This window comes from Vicugna pacos, chromosome 8, assembly GCF_048564905.1.
Source record: "Vicugna pacos chromosome 8, VicPac4, whole genome shotgun sequence".
Classification (NCBI taxonomy): Eukaryota; Metazoa; Chordata; class Mammalia; order Artiodactyla; family Camelidae; genus Vicugna; species Vicugna pacos.
The window spans coordinates 18,314,144-18,333,069 of NC_132994.1; the positions used below are offsets into that span (position 1 = coordinate 18,314,144).

At 49.2% G+C, this 18,926-nt stretch overlaps 1 long non-coding RNA gene across 1 annotated transcript; it reads left to right on the top strand.

Annotated features, from left to right (window-relative positions):
• The first annotated feature begins 10,937 nt into the window (after nucleotides 1–10,937).
• Nucleotides 10,938–17,703, top strand: LOC140697842 (uncharacterized). The gene is made up of 3 exons (XR_012075210.1): nucleotides 10,938–11,049; nucleotides 15,312–15,404; nucleotides 17,607–17,703. It is a non-coding gene; the product is annotated as an uncharacterized lncRNA (long non-coding RNA).
• The last annotated feature ends 1,223 nt before the right edge of the window (nucleotides 17,704–18,926 follow it).

Consider the following 18,926-nt stretch of genomic DNA (forward strand, 5'->3'; position numbering starts at 1 on the left):
CAAGTGCTTCTGTTTCTTAGACTGAAAAGTAAATTCGAGCTTACAAATATTTTCCGCTTCCAGCTCAAAGAAGGCTGTGAAATTTAACTAGAAGAAATTTAAGATCTCTAATGAAAGGTACCCATTAAATATAATTGTTATCATTACCTGAGTCTATTTTCACTTTCCTCATGTTTTATATTTAGAGATGGCATGATGTGGTCCAGGAGAACAAGCGTCCTTGCCCACTCGCCTGCCTCAGTGCCTGTTATTTCAGAGCCCCAGGTCTCTGGGCACCGGGCCTCAGGGCAGCCCTAGATCCCGTGCTCCTGTGGGTGGTACTCTCTGACAAGCATCAAATTTCCTTCCAAAACAAATGTGCCAATAGTTGGCTTGCAGTGGGTACAATTAGTCACTTTTTCAGAATGAGGAGCAAAGGGCTAATTGTTCTGCAAGTGGACAATTGCTGCTGTAATTATTAGCCCCTGTAATTTCTCATCTACACATAATTGTGCATGCAGATGAGGAGAGCTCGGGCTGTCTTCTTGCATTTCCACCCGTGAGGCTGCTCATTGTTATGCTCAGGTTTTTTTCCACTTGTATTGGTCACAGTTGGTAGCGCTTTTCCATGATTGTCTTTTCTTACTCCATAAATTATCAATGCAAAGGCAGTTTTTAAAGTTTTTCCAGAACAATTTAAATACTGAATCAGCCTTCTAGTCACTGGGCTTGTGTTCAATGTAACTTGAGGATTTACAAAGGCAAGAAAGTTTCTGGCTGAACTTGATGAAATCAGAGAAAAGAAGGAAGTGGCAGTTGTCCCTCGCCTCCCCTGTATCTGCTCTCCCTTGCAGTCTCTGCTCTTCTCAAAGTCTCAGAATTTCGTGGCCTCCCTTTGGAACTTCATTTCAGTGTATGTCTCCAATGAAAATCTCCAAGCCTTGTATGTTTCCAAACAAAACTCAGGAGTTTGAGAATCATCATGGTGTCAGTAAGTTCATCGTTAGTTTCTTGGGGCGCGGTGGAATCAAATTTGTTATACCTACTCTAGTAGCCAGAAACCCTCTTGAGAGGTAGACGAATCTCTTTTAGGTTTCCAAGTGAAGTTTTAAAGAAAATGCTTTTGGAAGCAGCCAATCTTTCCTGAGGCTTTTGACCAAAATCCACCCAGCTTCATTTCACCTACATCAGCAAACCCTCAGCTTGTGGCAGAAATGTATCTGGATGTTAGAGGAAGTTATGTAGAAGACTAGCCTCCTTCCAATTTGCAAAGCGGCTTGAGAACTCCATGTACCGAAGGGCACCCCACTGCTCCCCTGTTCCTGGAGCATGGCTAGGGGTCCTAGACAAACACGTTTCCTGACACCCCTGGTGCTTCGGCGGCTCTTCAGATAAAATCCCTGAATACTCAAGAAAATTCTTTCCAGCTTTATGAACTCTCATAATGCAAGAAGTCACAAAGCTTGGTAATGCTGGGAAAGGCAAGACTGATTTAAAGGATTTGGGGAGAGTCACATCATTAGGCAATGCTTTGATTTTTCTTTTTTGCATGCTTTTGCGGGTTCCAAATAAAAGTGAAACTCCCTGAAAAATATAATATCTACCTGCTGAAGTTGAGACATAGGCTCCGGTGAAATCATTTGCTATTAAATGTAAATCTGTCTGTATGCGGATAGCAAATGTGTGCCTCCACGCCTACAGAGCCTTCCAGGAGCTTCAGAAAAACTTCAGCTGCTCCCTACCTCATGACCCCTAAGAGCTGAGGCCCAGACCACACCCCCAGCCATCTAAGAATATTATTAACCACTGCCCGGATCATGCATTGCATTTCCAGCACCCAGATACCCCTTTCTTTCTGCTCAAAGTGAACAGCATCCTAAATGCGCCATGTGAGGGTGCCTTTGCCAGTCATCCTCAGTGTAAGCCCGAGGGCTTCAACAGCATTAATAAAGGGGTGGTGCTCTGAAGAGCCTTATTTTTGTCCCTCACGTTCACCCCCAAAGGAAATGTGCTTCTTACTAATAACAGAGGATGTGACCAAAAGCATTCAGTATATTTATCTGTTCCTAGTTCATTTGCCAAGGCTGATATTTCCCATCAGAGCTCTTTGAGAAAGGCTGAAACAATCACCCTCTTTCCCACTTGCCCTGCCAAGCACCAAGGTCTGGCAGTTCGTGTCTAGGAGATGTAACTGGAGTCCAGCCACCCCCACCCCGACCCACAAACCAAGTTAATACATTGTAGTGTTTAGGAGTGAACATTGACAGAGCGAGGCGCCAGGTGCTGTGTAATCCTTTACACAGGTCAACTCAACTAATCCTCCCAATAACCCTGTGAGGCTGGTCCCACTAGGATCGCCGTTTATCATGTAGTCAGTGAGATACAGAAGCATAAGTAACTTGCCCAAGATCACACAGCTGATAGGTGACGCTGCCTGACAGACACTGCCCTCGGCCACTATGTGACTGGCCTCTGAGCGGATGCTGCTTTACATTTTACAGTGACGTAGGCTGACCCGTGGCCCTCCAGCTGGTATCCAGGAGCCGGAGGCTAAGAAAGGGCAGAACTGGCTCCCCTCATTCCTTAAAACCCATGAGCCCCTTATGCCGCCTACTGTCATGTAGCTCATTTGTGGTTTGGCTGGATTTCTGACTTCCAAATCAGATGTGCTTAAAAAAAAAAAGCCCTGGGCCCTGGTCCAATACAGATTCTTCCAGATTCACTTAGAAGTCTCTGAGTCAGTCTACAATAGAGCACGTGTATCAGACAGACAAGCTCATTATCAGATTTCGTGTCTAAAGAAATAACGAGCAACACACAAGAGCCAGTCACATCAAATTTATAACCATCAGCCATTTTGTCAGGGACAGTCACCAACTCCAATGCTCACTGGTAATCTTCCATGAACCGTGCAACACTAGCAAACAGGCAGGCAGCTATACATAAGCCTTGTTGCCATGCGCTTCAATCTCTTGTGATCTGGCCCATCTCCACATACCATCTATTAATGACTTTTTTGGTTAATCTGTACATCAATATCTCTATTATTTTTAAATTCGCTTTCAGAAGCTATTAGCCCTTGTCATAATTTGAAGGGCACTTGTTTGTCACAGTTTTGTTTGCTTCTTAAACGAAAGCTAAATTTAAGAATTTTTTTTTCATCCTGATGAAACTTTTACACCCTCATTTTTAATGCCTTCAGCCAGCTCTGTATAGGCAAGGAGCTGAAAATAGAATTTGGCACTGAACAATATTCTAGAACATGAAAATGCTTCCCTTGGGTTAGAAAAAAAAAGTCACAGGCAACTTTTCTCCACATTCAATTTGATAACTGAAGCCCAAGAAAATGCAAAAGGGAAGATAGATTTCCTGTTGTACGTGATTCACAGGTGTGTGTCCCCATCACGGTCCTTTTCCTCCTCCTCCTGTCAGTCAACCCAGCGCCATGGCTGACCCACTCCCAGCTCAAAATCTGACCGAGAGGAGGGGTGGGTTCAGGAAGACCCCCAGCTCTGAGTGAAGAGCGCGTCTCTCTGGGTTGAATTCACAGTAGGTTTTATAAATGTCCATAGTGGGTGAGTTCATCGTGCTTTTTTTAGGCCACAGAATGTTCTCCTCCTCGTAAGAAGCTTGTAAGCAATATGTAAACACGCTTCCAGGTCCCCAGCCCATGGCCTTCCAAGGGTTCTTCTCATGACTGGTATTGTTTCTCCCCAGAGTAATTAATTCAAGGAGAAACCAGCAACCTGCCTTTAGCTTCACCTTCACTGGTTTCCAACCAAAAACAAAAGGAGAAGAATCCAGCTTTTGGCCAGTGGCCCAGCCAACCACTTCCCTTGCCAGAAGGGTTTTCAGCAGGTGCCATCCCCCCATCCTGCTCTCTGAGGGCCTAGAGATGCGAATTTTGAGAAGAAAGCCCTGTTTTCTTTGTGCCTGTGGCTTCCCTCTGGGTCCTGAGATGACTGTGTTTAACCCAAGACTTACATCACAGAAGATTTTTTCCTCCACTCTGAGCAAAAAAAAGCACCAGCCCAGGTTTATCAAAAAGGCAATTTCCAGCAGCACTTTAATTAAATGTTAACCTTTCTGTGAAGATTTATAAATTGCATTAGAACATAAACGTCAGCCGACGACATTTGAGACCTGAACTGAACTTCTGTAACGTTTTCAATAATAAGTGTGTCTATTTCAGGTGTCACTTAAAAGTTCAAAACTTTGATATGTGGGTGCCAACCAAAAGAACCGTGAGAACCACTCCCTGGGGTCTTCAGGGAGAATTTCCAGAAAGCTGACAGATTTTGACCAGAATTGAAGCATACTTTTGGCCTACAGATCTATTTGCTTTCTGTTCTCCTGGGCCTCCCAGATTGCTTGGGGGAAATCTTAATAATACTAAATGTGTTTACAAGTCAGACTCAGCCCATTTTAGAGTCAGGATTTATAATGCTCTTTTCCCTTGCCTTAACAAGCTGATGGGTGACGTCCCTGCCCCTCCGAGTGACGCTGGCGCTGGTTCTGATCTCCCCAATTCCTCTCAGTCTGCAACTGGCGAAAGATGACTTTCTCTTCCATCAGGCTGACAGATGCCATAAACTGCCCATTACTTTGTCAGCCCTGAAGCCAGGGCATCGATAACTTCCATGGGGACAAGGTTGATAATAATCTCGTGGTATAAAATTGCCCTTGAGAGAATTAGATAAATGTGAAACTCTCCACGATGTCGGAACATCACTCAAGACTGCTTCCCGCGTTTCGACAGCCCCAACGGCCAGACACGGTGAGCACCTGAGACAGGGATGTTTGTTTTCAGGTCTGTACTTCTAGCAACCGGTCTCCCTCTGCTTCCTCTCAGGCATCAAACTGAGCTGCACAAAGGCCCTGTTGGCCACATCCTTATACCTGAGCAGGGTGGAGCCCTAGGCACGAGGGACGCCTGCATATCAGGGTCCGGCCTTCACATCCTGCTCTGAAGTCTGTTGACTCTGCAGAGTAAATCATGCATCTCACTCTGCTGGTATCTCTGTTTACAGAGATTTCTGTGGCAGAGCCTTGGCAGTGGCCGTGTTCGTCCTGATTGTTAATCCAAAGAGAGGAGAAGAACTGAGGAGGGGGCTAGCATTCCACACCCCTGTCACCGTCAACATCGGAAATTATTTTCCCAAAAGGAAATAAATGGATTTATAGGGCTTCTGGCCTGGCAGTTGCTGGAAGAGTCTGTTTGCACTACTCCAAGGCTTGGGCAGGACCATGCCCTGGCTGGTCAAGAGAGATCCTGGCCTTCTAAATACCCTTTCAGCAGCTACTTCTGGTTTTCAGCCTTCCAGAAAGTGGTCTCTTTCCAGTGGGTCAAAACTCTGTCTCTTGCTCCAGATGAGGTTTTGCGCTGGAGGTTTGTCCTTTTCCGTGCCCTCCAGGAGCTCCTGACCCATCCCCCTCCCTCCCCACCCTCCCTCAAGTAACTGAAGTGTTCAGGGAGCCTGTGCCACCCTCAGACTCCAGCCTTGCCGGTGGGAGCTGATCGGCTGAGATTTAAGATCTCGTGGGTTTACAAAGATCCCAGGGCAGACACAGCAAAGCCTTGCAATGGTTCTTCATTTCACCCTCAATAAAACCAAAGTCCTGGGACGGAGGGTATAGTTCAGCAGTTGAGTGTGTGCTTAGCATGCACGAGGTCCTGGGTTCAACCCCCAGTACCTCCATTAAAAATTAAATAAAAATTATTTTTTAAAAAAAGTTCACAAGGCCTGCATAGCCCACCACCAACCCCTCAACATACACAAAAACTGTGACCTCATCCTTCTCTCCAACCTTCTCTCCTCACTCACCTGGCTCTAGACCCATCACCTACCTGCCTCAGACCAACGCCCGCCTCAGGGCCTCTGCACCGATGCTCCCTCTTCATGGAACTCTCTTCCCCAGGTGGCCACTTGGCTGACCCCCTCCACCTCCTCCACCTCCCTCAGATCTTTGTTCAACTGTCACCTTTGCACTGAGGCCCAGCCTGACTCCCCTTACTCTCAAACTGTGACCTCACCACATCCCACAACCGCACCACGCTCCTGACCCTCTGACTTGGCTCTGTGGTCTAACACAGTACACTGTTTACTTAGTTATTATGTTTCTCCATAGCCAGTGCTTCCCCCTGATAGAATATCAGCCAGGAGGACCGAGATTTTTGTTTGTTTCCTTCACTGCCGTAACCCCAGCCCCTACAGCGGTGCCTGGCACATAGTAGGTCCTCAATAGATATTTGCTAAATGCATGGACAGGCACACATCAGACCAATGATGCCTTCCCAGCTCTGGCAGGGGAGGCCAAGGAGCAGATTGCTGGGGGAGACAGCCTTCCAGCCCTGTTTGTTAGGGTGGAGAGCCGAGAGCCCTGGGCACCCTCTGCAGAGAGCCTGAGCCTCCAGGAGGCCTCGCCCCCTCCCTGCCAGCTCCAACACGGCAGTTTCTGAGCTCCTCACACTCTGGTCTCTCAGAAACACTTCTCCCAGCTTCGCTTGTGGGCCCCACCGAGCATCTGTCCAACCGAGATTTCTAAACACAAATTGAATCATTTCCTCCACAACATTCAGGGAGCTCCTACTGTGTGCCAAGAACGCTCTCTGTGCTGGGGGTACAGCAGTGAACCGAAGGGACAGAACTCCTTGCCCTCAGGAAGCTTCCTGGAAGGTGTGGCAGACAATCAGCAAGATAAGGAAGGAAAACCTATTCTGTTAGATGATGCTGTGGAGAGCTCTGTTCCTCGCTTGGTTCCCTGCCGTCTCCAGGATAAACCCAAACCCTTCACGTCCAGGAGCAGACAGCTCTTCCACGCCCGCTGCCCCATTGCAGTGCCCGCTGCATGCGCTCCACCTTCCAGGCAGAGTGAACTTGAAGTTACCTGTTGTGCCTTCTCCTCTCACACATTTGTGCCTCTGCATATGCCATTCTTTCCACCAGCAGCCCCCTTCTCCCTTCCCTCCACTTTGTCTGCCAGTTTAACTTGCACTCAGTGCCTGCCTTAAGCACTGTGTCTTCTAGCGGTGTTTCTCTGTCACCCCCATCCCACCACCCCACCCCATCTCAGTGGGGTGCCCTTTCTCTGATCTTCATCTCCTCACTGGAATGCCCCATCCCGGTCCTCTCCCAACCAGGTTGTAGCTGTCGATTTCCACACTGTCTGGGGCCATCTTTGACATTTATGTCCCTATTGTAATCAGTCAATAAATATTTGCTGAATAGATCAATGGATGAGTGGAAGGAAGGAAGGACAGGTAGATGAATGAAAAGGGAAATGGATGGAAGGAAAATGTTAGGGACTGAACTGTGTCCCCTCAAAATTTATATGTTGAAGCTGCTCTAACCTCCAGTATCTCAGAATGTGATCATATTTGGGTCTTCAAAGAGGTAATAAAGGTAAATGTGCTCACACGTTCAGTATGACTGTTGTCCTTCCAAGAAGAGGAGATTTGGAGACACACAGAGATGAGTCCTTGGGAAGACGCGGGGAGAGGAAGGCCATCTGGAAGCTAAGGACACAGGCCTCTGAGGAAACCAGTTCTGCCGACCTTAGTCCTCCAGCCTCCACAACTGGGGAGGAAGTAAGTTCCTGCGGTAAAGCTGCCCGTCCTGCGGTACTCTGCTGCGGCAGCCCTCCAGACTCACACAGGAGGACGGATAGACGGACGAAGGGGTGAGTGAAATGATGGAAAGAAGGAGTGAGTGGGTGGAAGTTACCCACCCCACAGTCACTGTGGCTCCAGCTCAGTGTCTTTTCTCAAATTTCTGACCCTGCCGGTGACACTGACCTTTCCCAGTAGGTCACAGTTCTTCTCAGGGCACAGTATAGAAGACTCAGTCTTTGACCTCCACTCCTCACCCCTCTCTTGGTCCTCAGCCTCCTCTTCTTTCCTGGATGTCTTCCCTAAAGCATCTTCTCCTGTTTCCCCAGCATTGTCTCCCCATCCCCAAAGCCCTGTTCCCTCGTGGTCCCTTTTCACAGCCTCCTCAGCGCCAGATCCCAGGCTCCTGGAATCCCCGGAAGACTTTAGCTCCCTCTTTACCTCCACTGGGTCCCGTCTCCAGCACTTCCCTGGTCCTCTGCCGACTTTCTAGGACCCAGGCACTTCCGATGGCTGCACCTGGCCCTGCCTGTGAGGCTCCTGGGGGCCAGGCTTCTGCTCTCTCTTCTTCTCGTCCTCTTAGTGCTGGGGTGGGAGCGTGTACTCCAGAGTTGGACGGCCTGGGCCTGAACTCAGCTCTGTTACCTCCTTAACTGTGTGACCTTGGTTGGGCTGCTCACCAATCCCTCTGCCTCGACTCCCACATCTGTGTAATGGGGATGAGAGCCGTGCCTGCTTCGTAGCGTCATGGTGGAGACTGAATGAGTTCACATGCCGAGCGCACTCAGAACGGCACCTGCACGCAGTAAGAGTCCTGCTGACACACTATTATCAGGATCCATCCCAGCTTTTCACAAATGCCCTCGTTGCCCCTGAGCCCCCTCACTGATGCCATTTTTTGCATCTCCTCCCAACATACCTCCATTTCTCCTGCTTCTTTTAGCTTAGGCAACACCAGGGATTTCTGTGGGCTCACATAACTGGAAGGAGCCCAGAAGCACATGGTCCCTCTGCTGCTACCTCGCTGCCAATATGCTGCAGCCTCTTCTTCCCCAGCCCAGCTTCTGCCCTGAGATGAGAGCCTGGCATGGCCTCTGATTTTTCAATTACCTCCTCACAGCTTTGGTCCCAGGGCCTGCCTGGGAATGGTCTGCTCCGACTGTCCCCAGGTTTTTAGAGGCAGCTCTATTGCCCAGCTAAAAAATGTACAGTGACTAGGAGGCAGGCGATGAGGCTGGACCACAGAGGGGACGGCTGCTTTCCAGCTCAGCACTATTTGGCTATTTAGACTGGGGTGCAGGTATTATTGCCATGATAAAGATTTAAGTAAAATAAAATGTTTCCTCTCAACTGGCAACAGTGAAAAGACAACCTAACTGAAAAGCATGGCCAGGTCATCTTTCTGGGTTTTAGTGATGGTAAAATACACAGAATGTAAAATTTACCATCTGAACCATGTTTTAGTGTAGAGTTCAGTGGCGTTAAGTACATTCACCTGGTTGTGTAACCATCACCATCAGCCATCTCTAGATTTTTTTTCATCTTGCAAAGCTGAAACTCCATACATTAGACAATAATTCCCCCATTTTTGCCCACCTCCCCAGCTTCCTGCCACCACCATTCTACTTTCTGTACCTGTAAATTTGACTAGTCTGGGTATAAGTAGAATCATACAGTATTCATCTTTTTGTGACTGGCTTATTTCACTTACTATAACATCGTCGAGGTTCATCCATGTAGCGAGTGTTAGAATTTCACTCTTTTTAAAGGCTGAATACTGCTCCATTGTATGGATATACCACATCTTGTTTATCCACTCATCTGTCAATGGACACTTGGTCCACCCTTCGGCTGTTGTTCATAATGCTCCTGTGGACATGGATGTACAACCAGCTCAGCTTTTAAAAGTACATTTTTAGGGGCTTTTCTTGTTTTTATTATGAAGATTAGGAAGCAAAGGGAGGCCAGGGAGCCTGGGAAGTAAGTTATCCCTCCATCACCTGGCCATCAACGGGCTCCATTTTGTGTTGTTTGGGTGTCCTCTGAAGCAAAGATTTTTATCCCCATTTCATGCTGAGACATGAGGCTCAGAGAGGTTAATTAAGTTGCCCAAGGTAACACAGCTAGAAAGGGGCTGAGATTCAACCCTAGTCTAACTCTATGGCCCAAAACTTTTGTGCTGTCTTGTGAACCTGGTGTGCTTGCAAATGGGGGGAAGGCAGGAGACTGAAACTCTGTCCCTCCCTCCCCTGTACCTGAGGGACAAATTTATTTTAGAGCCAACGGAAAAGAGAGAAAAGTACAGCAAAACGGAGCCTATAGGGTACAGACAGGAAGCCTGATTCTCAGACCAGAACACACTTCGCTACTTACAACAATGCTGATGGGGGGGGGCGGTGGTTCTCAGAGGAACTGTTGAGCAAAAGGGATCAAACCGCAAAAAATATTTCAAAGCCAGGAGTGGACAGTGAAACTGCAGGTGAGTTTTAGGAGGGGAAAATGCCTGGAACTGCCCTCGGAAAATCATCCAAACCGGACTAATAGGTTGCTCTGAGCGAGTAAAGCAGCTTCAGTGCAGGTCAGGGTGGGTGTGGGCCAAGCTGCTGAATGACTCCTGGCTGAGGAAGGCAGCAAAAAATCTGGATATCTTTGGGAGAACATCGTTCACAAAGCAGAGAGCAAAAATAATCCAATAGTAAAAACCGTTATCAAGATGGAAGAATAAGGCTTGCATTAGGTGAGTGAGTAGATTCCACTGTGTATAAGGGGCAAAGGGGAAGGAGGAGTTCTCCTCTGACAATATCGGGGCTGCCTGTTGTGGGCACCAGAAAGGTCAGTAAAATCCTGAGCATCGTCAGAGAGGGCTCCCTGGGCAACCTGAGAGCCACCGCTTCACACACCCTTGGACCACTGCCAGTGCCTCGCTGTGGCTTCTCAGGAAAGTGGCATGGGTGTGACGAGGATGCAGGAAAAGAGGTTTGGCCGCAGAGACTCAGGCTGAATCATATGAATGAGCTCAGGAGTCTGGGGTTTTCACAGCCCCATGCCCTCCTCGAAGGTCTGACCATGAGATGAGGGAAGACGCCACTGTCCCTGGACAGGTTCCATCCAGGAGCCCTCCTGGCTCAGGCTTCATTTTCATTTGCCTGTCTTTGTGTTGTGAGGGCACAGGAAAGGGAGGGGCTTGGGGTAGATATTCTGACCCATTATTGGGTCTTAAAGTATCTTTGTGGAGTGTCTCTCTGAGACAGACCTGGGCCAGGATGTGGCCAGACTCCCAAGACATAGTCAAACCCCCCAGGCCATTCCTCGCCCTGGCTCCGGGGTCCATAGCTGCTGGGGGAGGGGCCCCAGGCTGAGCTCAAGGAGGCAGCATAGTCCAGGGATCTTGCCTTTGAGACATTTTGCTGAAATTTTGAAAACCAAAGTGATGCCTCTGCCACGCTGAGCAAGACTCTCAGGTAAGGACAGTGATGGAGGCTGTGATTTCCTGGGTCCCACTGGGTCCACGTGTCAGGACCACCACCACCATTGCCACCGAGCACTCAGAAGCAGGGCTTCCCTGCTCCCCAGGTCGGGCGCACGAGCCCCACAAAGCCCTGATCCAGGGCCAGACCCTAAGCTCAGCGTTAAGTAGCCTCACTCAGGGCATCCACAGGCCCCTCTGAACTGTACTCAGCCCCCAGGGAAGGGGCTGCTCATGACCTGGTGGGGCTCCAGTTTGGGGAAAGAGAAGGGAGTGCGTGCAGGAGACAGGAGGGCATGAGGATGCACTGGGGAGTGGGGAAAGCACATTGTGAAGGAAAAAATCCTAGGCAGCCAGTCACAGTCCCCCAGTGCTAGTAGTGACTGAGGGGGCCCAGCGCAGTAGAGCAGCTCCCGCACTGCACAAGGCGCCCCCAGAGGAGGGGAGCGGAGGCGGAGCTGCGTGTGGAGGCTTGCCCAGACCTTGGCCTTACACAGGGCTGGGTCCACCAGGAAGATAGGGACTCTTTTATTCACCTGCATGCAGATTCAGCCCACGCAAGTGGACAGCCCCAGGCTTCTCACAAAGGGGACGCTCAGTACACGTGGCTGGAGTGACTGTGAGATGGTTGATGAAAGCGCACGGCCCCCCTTCCTCTGGGGAATGGGTTACGCACAATAAGCTGCATCTGCCCGGGGTTTGCTCGGCTAGCTCTGGCTCAGCAAAGCCACATCCTTGGCTGGCAATGGGGGAGAACATTATACGTGAGCTCAGCTTGTCATCCAAAGGGCAGGTACCCACCGGACGTCAGCCCAGGGGCTGGGCGTCAGGACTTTGCCTTTAACCGGAGTCTAGCTCGGCAGGACTGAAGCATGCAGAACAGAGCAACGTGCCCCTGACGAGAGCAGCCTGCCCCCGCCTCTCCCCACCCACAGGCATAAGAATCCGTCACTGCCATTAACCAGCAGGCTCCCAGGGGGCAGGGGTAAGACCGTCCCTGCGGCCGCCCCACAGGGATGACATATAAGAACCATCCAAAGTGCGAGGGGATTGACCCTGCTCCGTAGTGCTCTTCCTGCTTAATAGGAACAGCTGGTCAGTGAAGTGTTTGCTAGCAATTTAACAAGGCTCAAACAGCAAGAGGCATCTGCCGATAAATCAAAAGGGAGCACCCGGCTAAATGAGGTTTAATTTAAATTCCTCTCTCAAGCCGAGAGAGGAGCGTGGTGAAGCTTCCAGTTGTACGAGCACCAGCAAGGCCCCAGCCAAACCGAGTGTGGCTGGAGCTCGCCCCTCGGCCACCTTGGGGTGTGACGGCCCCAACAAGACAGAGTTGGGAGACCCAGCCCACTGCCGAGAGACAGAGAGGGCAAGAGAAAGGAGATGAGATGTCATTTCTTCTCTCGCAGAAGCAAAACAACACAAACAAATCTCCACTCCATTTGGAAGCCGTGAAACTCATCATAAGCCCATCCTCTGTGGTGCCCCAGGACAGCAGAGGGCGGGAGCCCACGCAGGGACGTGCAAATGAGCCTGGCGGGGAGGAGGACTCGCTCAGTGGAAATGTCACCAGTCGGAGCTACAATGACACCTGGGAAAAGAAGAGCTGTTTCCTTCCCATTGTTTCCTTGCACAAAGGGCTGAACACAGACTTTGCAGCCTCTCTGCAAGTCCTCTGCCTTGAGCTGTCTTCAGCCTTGCACGTCCATATGTAAATGCCCAACCCCCAACGGGCCTGATCCTTCCCTCCCTGCACATCCTATTTCCTTCTAAAATCAGAGCCCTGGACTTAACGTCAGGCAAAAGCTGCCTGATGCCTGTCACGCCCTCCCTGCGAGCGCCCTGGGAAGTTAAGCAGTGAGCCACCAAGGATTCGTCCTTCAAGGAGGCCTATCCCAGCTGCCCCTCTCCCACATTTCATTTTCCAGGGGCCAGAGATGCCTTTCCTACAGGGAGGGCCTGGAGAGTGTTGCCGAGCTCAGTTCCCAGGGCCTATTCCATGGAAGGGTGACTCAGAAAGCACTGGGACGGAGAAGAAGGTGACCCCCTCCCACTGATGCCCAGAGCATGGCTTAAAGTTCATGCACATTCAGTTAATTCTCACTCCCTCCCCTTCCCAGGGCAAATGCTGTACTCCTCTCCTTCTCCAGGCTCCTGTATGCTATTCTTCCAGGATGGTGTATGGTTACGCACCCCCCCCCCGCCCCGCCCCGTGGGGCTTGTCTCTAGCAGCTACTCCTTTTCTGTCCAGTGACTTACACTGCCAAACCAGTTAGGCAATAAAAAGAAATAAAGGCGTCCAATTTGGAAAGGAAAAAGTGAAATTATCTCTGTTCACAGAAAATACGATTTTAATGTAGAAAACTCTTAAGGATTACACACACACACAAATGTTAGAACTAATAAAAGAATTCATGAAAGTAACCGGATGCAAATGCAACACACAAAAATCAGTTGCATTTTTAGAAATTTATTTTTTGGGGGTAATTAGGTCTATTTATTTATTTATTTTTAATGGTGGCACTGGGGATTGAACCCAGGACCTCACACATGCTAGGCATGTGCTCTACTGCTAAGCTATGCCCTCTTCACTTCAGTTACATTTTTCTATGCAAACAATGAACAACCTGAAAATTAAATTACAAAAATAATTCCATCAAAAAGAATAAAATATCTAAGGATTAACTTAATCAAGGAAGACAAAGATTTGAACAATCAGAACTACAAAACATTGCTGAAAGAAATTAAAGACGTAAATACCTGGAAACACATCCCATGTTCATGGATTGGAAGAGTTAATTTTATTAAAATATTAACACTACCTGAAATGATCTACAGATTCAATGCAATTCTTATCAAAATCCCAATGACTTTTCTACAGAAATAGAAAAACCCAACCTAACATCATATATTCCATATGGGACCCTTAAAAGCCAGAACAAATCTATAGTAATCAAAATGGTGTAGTATTGGCAAAAAGACAAACATATGGACCAACAGAAAAGAATAAAGTCCAAAAATAAACCCTCACACGTGCGATCAAATTATTTTTGGCAAAGGTGCCAAGACCATGCAATGGGGAAAGATGGTCTTTTTAACACACACACACACACACACACACACACACACACACACACACACACACACACCCTCACCTCTGAGTTATTCTCAAATCCCCAGATCTCTCCTGTCTTCCTTCCTGCATCTTTCAGAGTCCTCTGGTAGTTAGTGCCTTATGCAGTTTGGTCCAGGGTTTTTAGCTGTAATTAGTAGGAGGAACAGGTAGAATGCTCTTAGTCTGTTTTGTCTGGAATCAGAAGCCCCTGTTGAGTTTTAATGGAAAGTGCTGTGCTGAGGCACCAAGGTAAACTCAACTTTGCAAACAGATGCTCTCTGAAGCAAGGCTTGATCTGTAGACTCTGAGCCAGGGCAGCCTCCCCGTCACAAAGGATATCCCTGTTGTCTGTGAGTCACATTTGGTGATGACTGCATCTGCTCTTACTTCTCTACCAACCGAAGAGAGTCACTAGGTTTTGGCTTGGGAGTTTTGTACATCTCAATGAGAAGAAAATTAATTCTCCTTGTCAGACAGCATCAGGGCACAGACTAGCTTTTGGTGAGATTTGGGGGATGATGCAGTTACAGACAAAGCAGTAATGAACCCACGGAGACTTTGCTGTGGTCAGAGGAGGATGTGTGAAAGGAGCACGTTTGCAACTTCCCACTTGCACATGTCGGGAGCAGGCGAAGGAGCACAGTGGGCGCTGCTGCGATGGGAGAGCTGCGGCTCTAGCTGGTGCGCGCCACGTCCAGACCATCTCTGAAGAGAGGACCTGTGTGACAGTGTTACAGATGGACACACGCTTTCCCCCTTGCCGAGGGAGGCCAGCTTGGCTTTGAATTTGAATACAGATTGGCTCTAGTGACTCACCACAGGCAGCAAAATGAAATAAGCAAGAGCAGAAAACGTGATAGGAGGAAGCCAGTCCCTTTGGCCCTGCAGATTTGTAGGGAAGGAGAGAGGTTTGAACAACTCAGCCCATCATGCCAGGGGCTGATCACCACACCAGAGCCAGGTCTCCGGGGCAGCTGAGTAAAGGTGTCCAACCTTTAGGGGACCAGCCCCTCTGACAAAGCACAGAGCCTTCCTGAGCTGCGAGGCAAACGCTGCAAACTCTGCTGAGAACACACGGGGCGTCCCGACTTGCCATCTGAAGAGAGGTGCTTTTTCTTCTCTCTCTCTCTCTGCACTTGCAGATGGATTTGCATTTCCACTGTTGATGTGTCTGAAAAGCCAACATTTTCAAGTGTGTTTTCGGTGTGGAAAATGATCATCCCACAATTGGCACGGTGAGATTATTTCCCAGGCGAGGCATTTCCTTTGAGACTGCACTGCCATTTGTACAGTTTCGTTATTTAAGACCACACATTGCCTGGCTGCTCGGGAACAGAACGTGAGTAAACTGACAAACTTTCTCAGGAACGTGAGAGCCAGTCTCCGTGCCTGGTGAGAGTGAGAGCTGGATCTGGGTGAACACCAGGCAGAGCACACCCACCCGCTTCCCTGTTCCCCAGGTTCTATCTGCGTCTGCACGGCACCTCCCTGGCAGGGGTGACGGTGGGGTGGCTGCGTGTCACATGCGCCCCTTTATCCCTGTTTGCTCCCAAAGACGGCTTCCTGCCTGGGCCACGGACAGCAAAACTGGCTTGAGTCCAAGGACAGAAAGTGGCCTTTTCTTGAGCCAAATCTAAAAGAACTCAACCTCTGTGCAAAATATGTGGGCACATTTCCTGTTTTAGTCACCCAGGGAGGTGTTAGTGCTCCTCTCACACATCCTTCATGCCTCTCCCCTTCCCTTCTTCAATCTTCATGACTTTAGAATGTTTTCCTGAGGAAGACAGTTAGGCAGTAAGCTTAAAAGTACAGACACACCCAGCAGTGAAAGAAACAGAGTTGGGGTGTGTAAACTGCAAAATGAATTTCTTGTGTCATGTTTGGTGATAATATCCCTACAGGTGAAAGCATAAACTCAGGACACTGGAGGATTTTTACGAAATAGATAGATGGGTGGGTGGGTGGATGCATGGATGAATGAGTGGATGGATAATGGGTAGGTAGGTAGGTGGGTGGGTAGATAGATGAATGAGTGGGTGGGTAGGTAGATGAATGTATGGGTGGGTGGGTGGATGGATGGATAGTTGTGTGGGTGGATGAGTAGTTGGTTGGGTGAGTGGATAAACAGATGGGCAGATTGATGGATGGGTAGGTGCGTGGATGGGTGAGTGGGGAAAAGGGAACCACAGCAGGCTCCATGGCCCTGTGAAGCCCCTGTCCAGTGAGTGATGTGGGGACCCTACCAGAACTCCTGTCTTCAGTGTTTGGTAGGAAAACCCACTTCTTTCCCAGCCTCGGCCCTGATGACCAGGGCATAAGTGGCAAGCAGGACTTGGCACACGCTTGCCCACACTGACATCCATGTCTCTGCCTTGGCAAGAACAAGGTTTCTCCCAAGAAAGGAATATAGTAATAGGAAAAGGCCCCCAGCTGAATAAAGACACAGAGCTATTTAGTTTCAAGGCCAAAATCAACCAGCTACCACTGCCCTATTCTTATTTTATTTTTTGTTTTTCATTTTTTTAATTGAAGTATAGTCAGTTTACAATGTTTTGTCAATTTCTGCTGTATAGCATAATATTTCAGTCATACAAATACATACATATTTTCATTTTCTTTTTTATTATAAGTTACTACAAGATATTGAATATAGTTCCCTGTGCTATACAGTATAAACGTGTTTATTTAGTTTATATACCTATTCTTAGTTTAAAAGTGATTCATCAGAATAGGAAAAAAAAAAAACTGTGTTTACCATCCCTGCAGCATCAATTCCAATCCCAGCAGGGATGGGAACTCGGTGTAAGAACTGCGCTGGGCAGAGCCCCTTCCTGCCCGCTGGGCAGCCTCCCTACTCACTTCTCGGACCCTGGCACCTGCCAGGCTTCCCAGTGGGTGGGAGCTGGGCTGGCGCCTGGGACCTGAGGTCGGTGGTTCTGGGGCATCGGCCTGCAGGACCCATGCTGGGAGCAGAGCCAGGCAGAAAAGAGCTGGAGCAGGGACTCTGGGCAGGACCTGCTCTCCCTTCCCCTGCTCACCACGGAGCTCTTCAGGCTTCAGGCCAGCCCTTCCCCCAGAGTTCTGCCAGGTTCTAAGCTGGCTTGTGCCCTGTGGGGGTCTCCATGGGAGGAGTTTCCATGAGTTTCCTTTTCCTTCTCTTTTCATCGGTTCTCCAACTCTGTGCTCCATCTTATGCTCTGGTCCTAAAGCCTTCCCTCTTTCCATATCAGCAGGATCGTGGGGGCAGGGCCAGTCTTCCCATTTCTCTGCCCCCACCTGCCCCACCTCCCGCCACCCAGCCTGCACTCCCAGCACCCTTTGTGCCTGCTGGACCCAGCTGCCTCCCCTGCAAAGAAGCCGCTGGGCCAGATGCTATCCGAGCTTCCCCGCAGCCCTGGCGTTTTCCTTTAAAGGGTAGACAGTATGTTCTTCCTTAGAGCCTCAGAGTGGAGATCCTGCTCCTCACCCCCTCTGGACCCCATGGAAGACCCCAGGCCCGAAACAGAACCATCCGCTCAGCCGCAGCCTCCAGGAGTACCGTCCAGTTCCACAGGAGCCACAATCCGCCCGTGGCTCTGCGCATTCACATTTAAAGTCATTAAACTTACATAAAATTTAAAATTTCGTATTTCAGTCGTGCTACTCTCCGGTTAGTAGCTACTTCATAGGACGGTGCAGAAGAACATTTCTGTCCTGGAGGTAGCTTCTCCTAGACAGTCCCGGGAGGCAGTAACGCAGTCTGTGGAGACCAGGCTCGAAGCTGTATTGTCTTATGATCTATATTTGCTGCATTGTACTCAGTAGAAGGTAGTCACTCAGGCAAGGTCATATTCAGGATGGGAAATCTGGCACTTTCCACTCCCACTGCCATCTTTCTTTCTTCCCCCTTATCAGAGGCACTCAGGGTTAAACCCAGGACCTTGTGCATGCCAAGCATGCACTCTACCACTGGGCTGTGCCCCACAAACCCCCACTGCCATCTTGATCTATGTCTTCCACAGCCTCTTGGGTCCCCAAGGCGTGTCTCTCCATGCTTTTCTCTCCCCACCCTGCACCCATTGGGCACCAGGCCCTGTTCACTCTACGTCTCAAATTTCTCTAAAATTCTCTGCTCCTCTCCATCCCTCCTGCCACGGCCTTGCCTGGGCCTCCATTGTGTCCTCTGGGTCACTGCCAACCTCCTTCCTCCCTCCTGGGGCACTCGGGCCACCACTGGAACGCATCTCAGACCATACCGTGGCCCTTCAGTTTCCCAGGTAGGAACCTGAGTGCCAGAGAGCTGAAGGGGCTTACCCAAAGTCACACAGCTGCCTGGAGCCAGAGGTGGGCTAGACCTCAGGGCTGCTGGCCATTGCGGCTGGGCACCTTCCACCACGCTCACTGTCTTGAGGATAAATCTTTGGCTGTTCTTGGAAGGCATTCTCCCAACAGAGGCTTGGGACAGTCTCTGCCTCTTTATTCCAGGCCCAAAATATGGTCTTGATTGCTGGATTTTGGAAATAAACTATAGCTAGAGAAATAAATGACTGCTTTTATTATTTTTCTTTATTTCAATTTTACCAATTTACCATTTAAATAGGCATTGCCAGATCTCTGGGTGTCATCATCTCATGAAGGAACTATTCTTGCGGTTAAGGAACTTCCATTCTAAAATTATACAAGACACAGACAGAGAAGATAGACACAGAGAGAGAGAAAGACACTAGGCTTTTCTTTTTTTGGTAAGGGCTGGGGGAAGCGCAGGGAAAGGAGAGAAA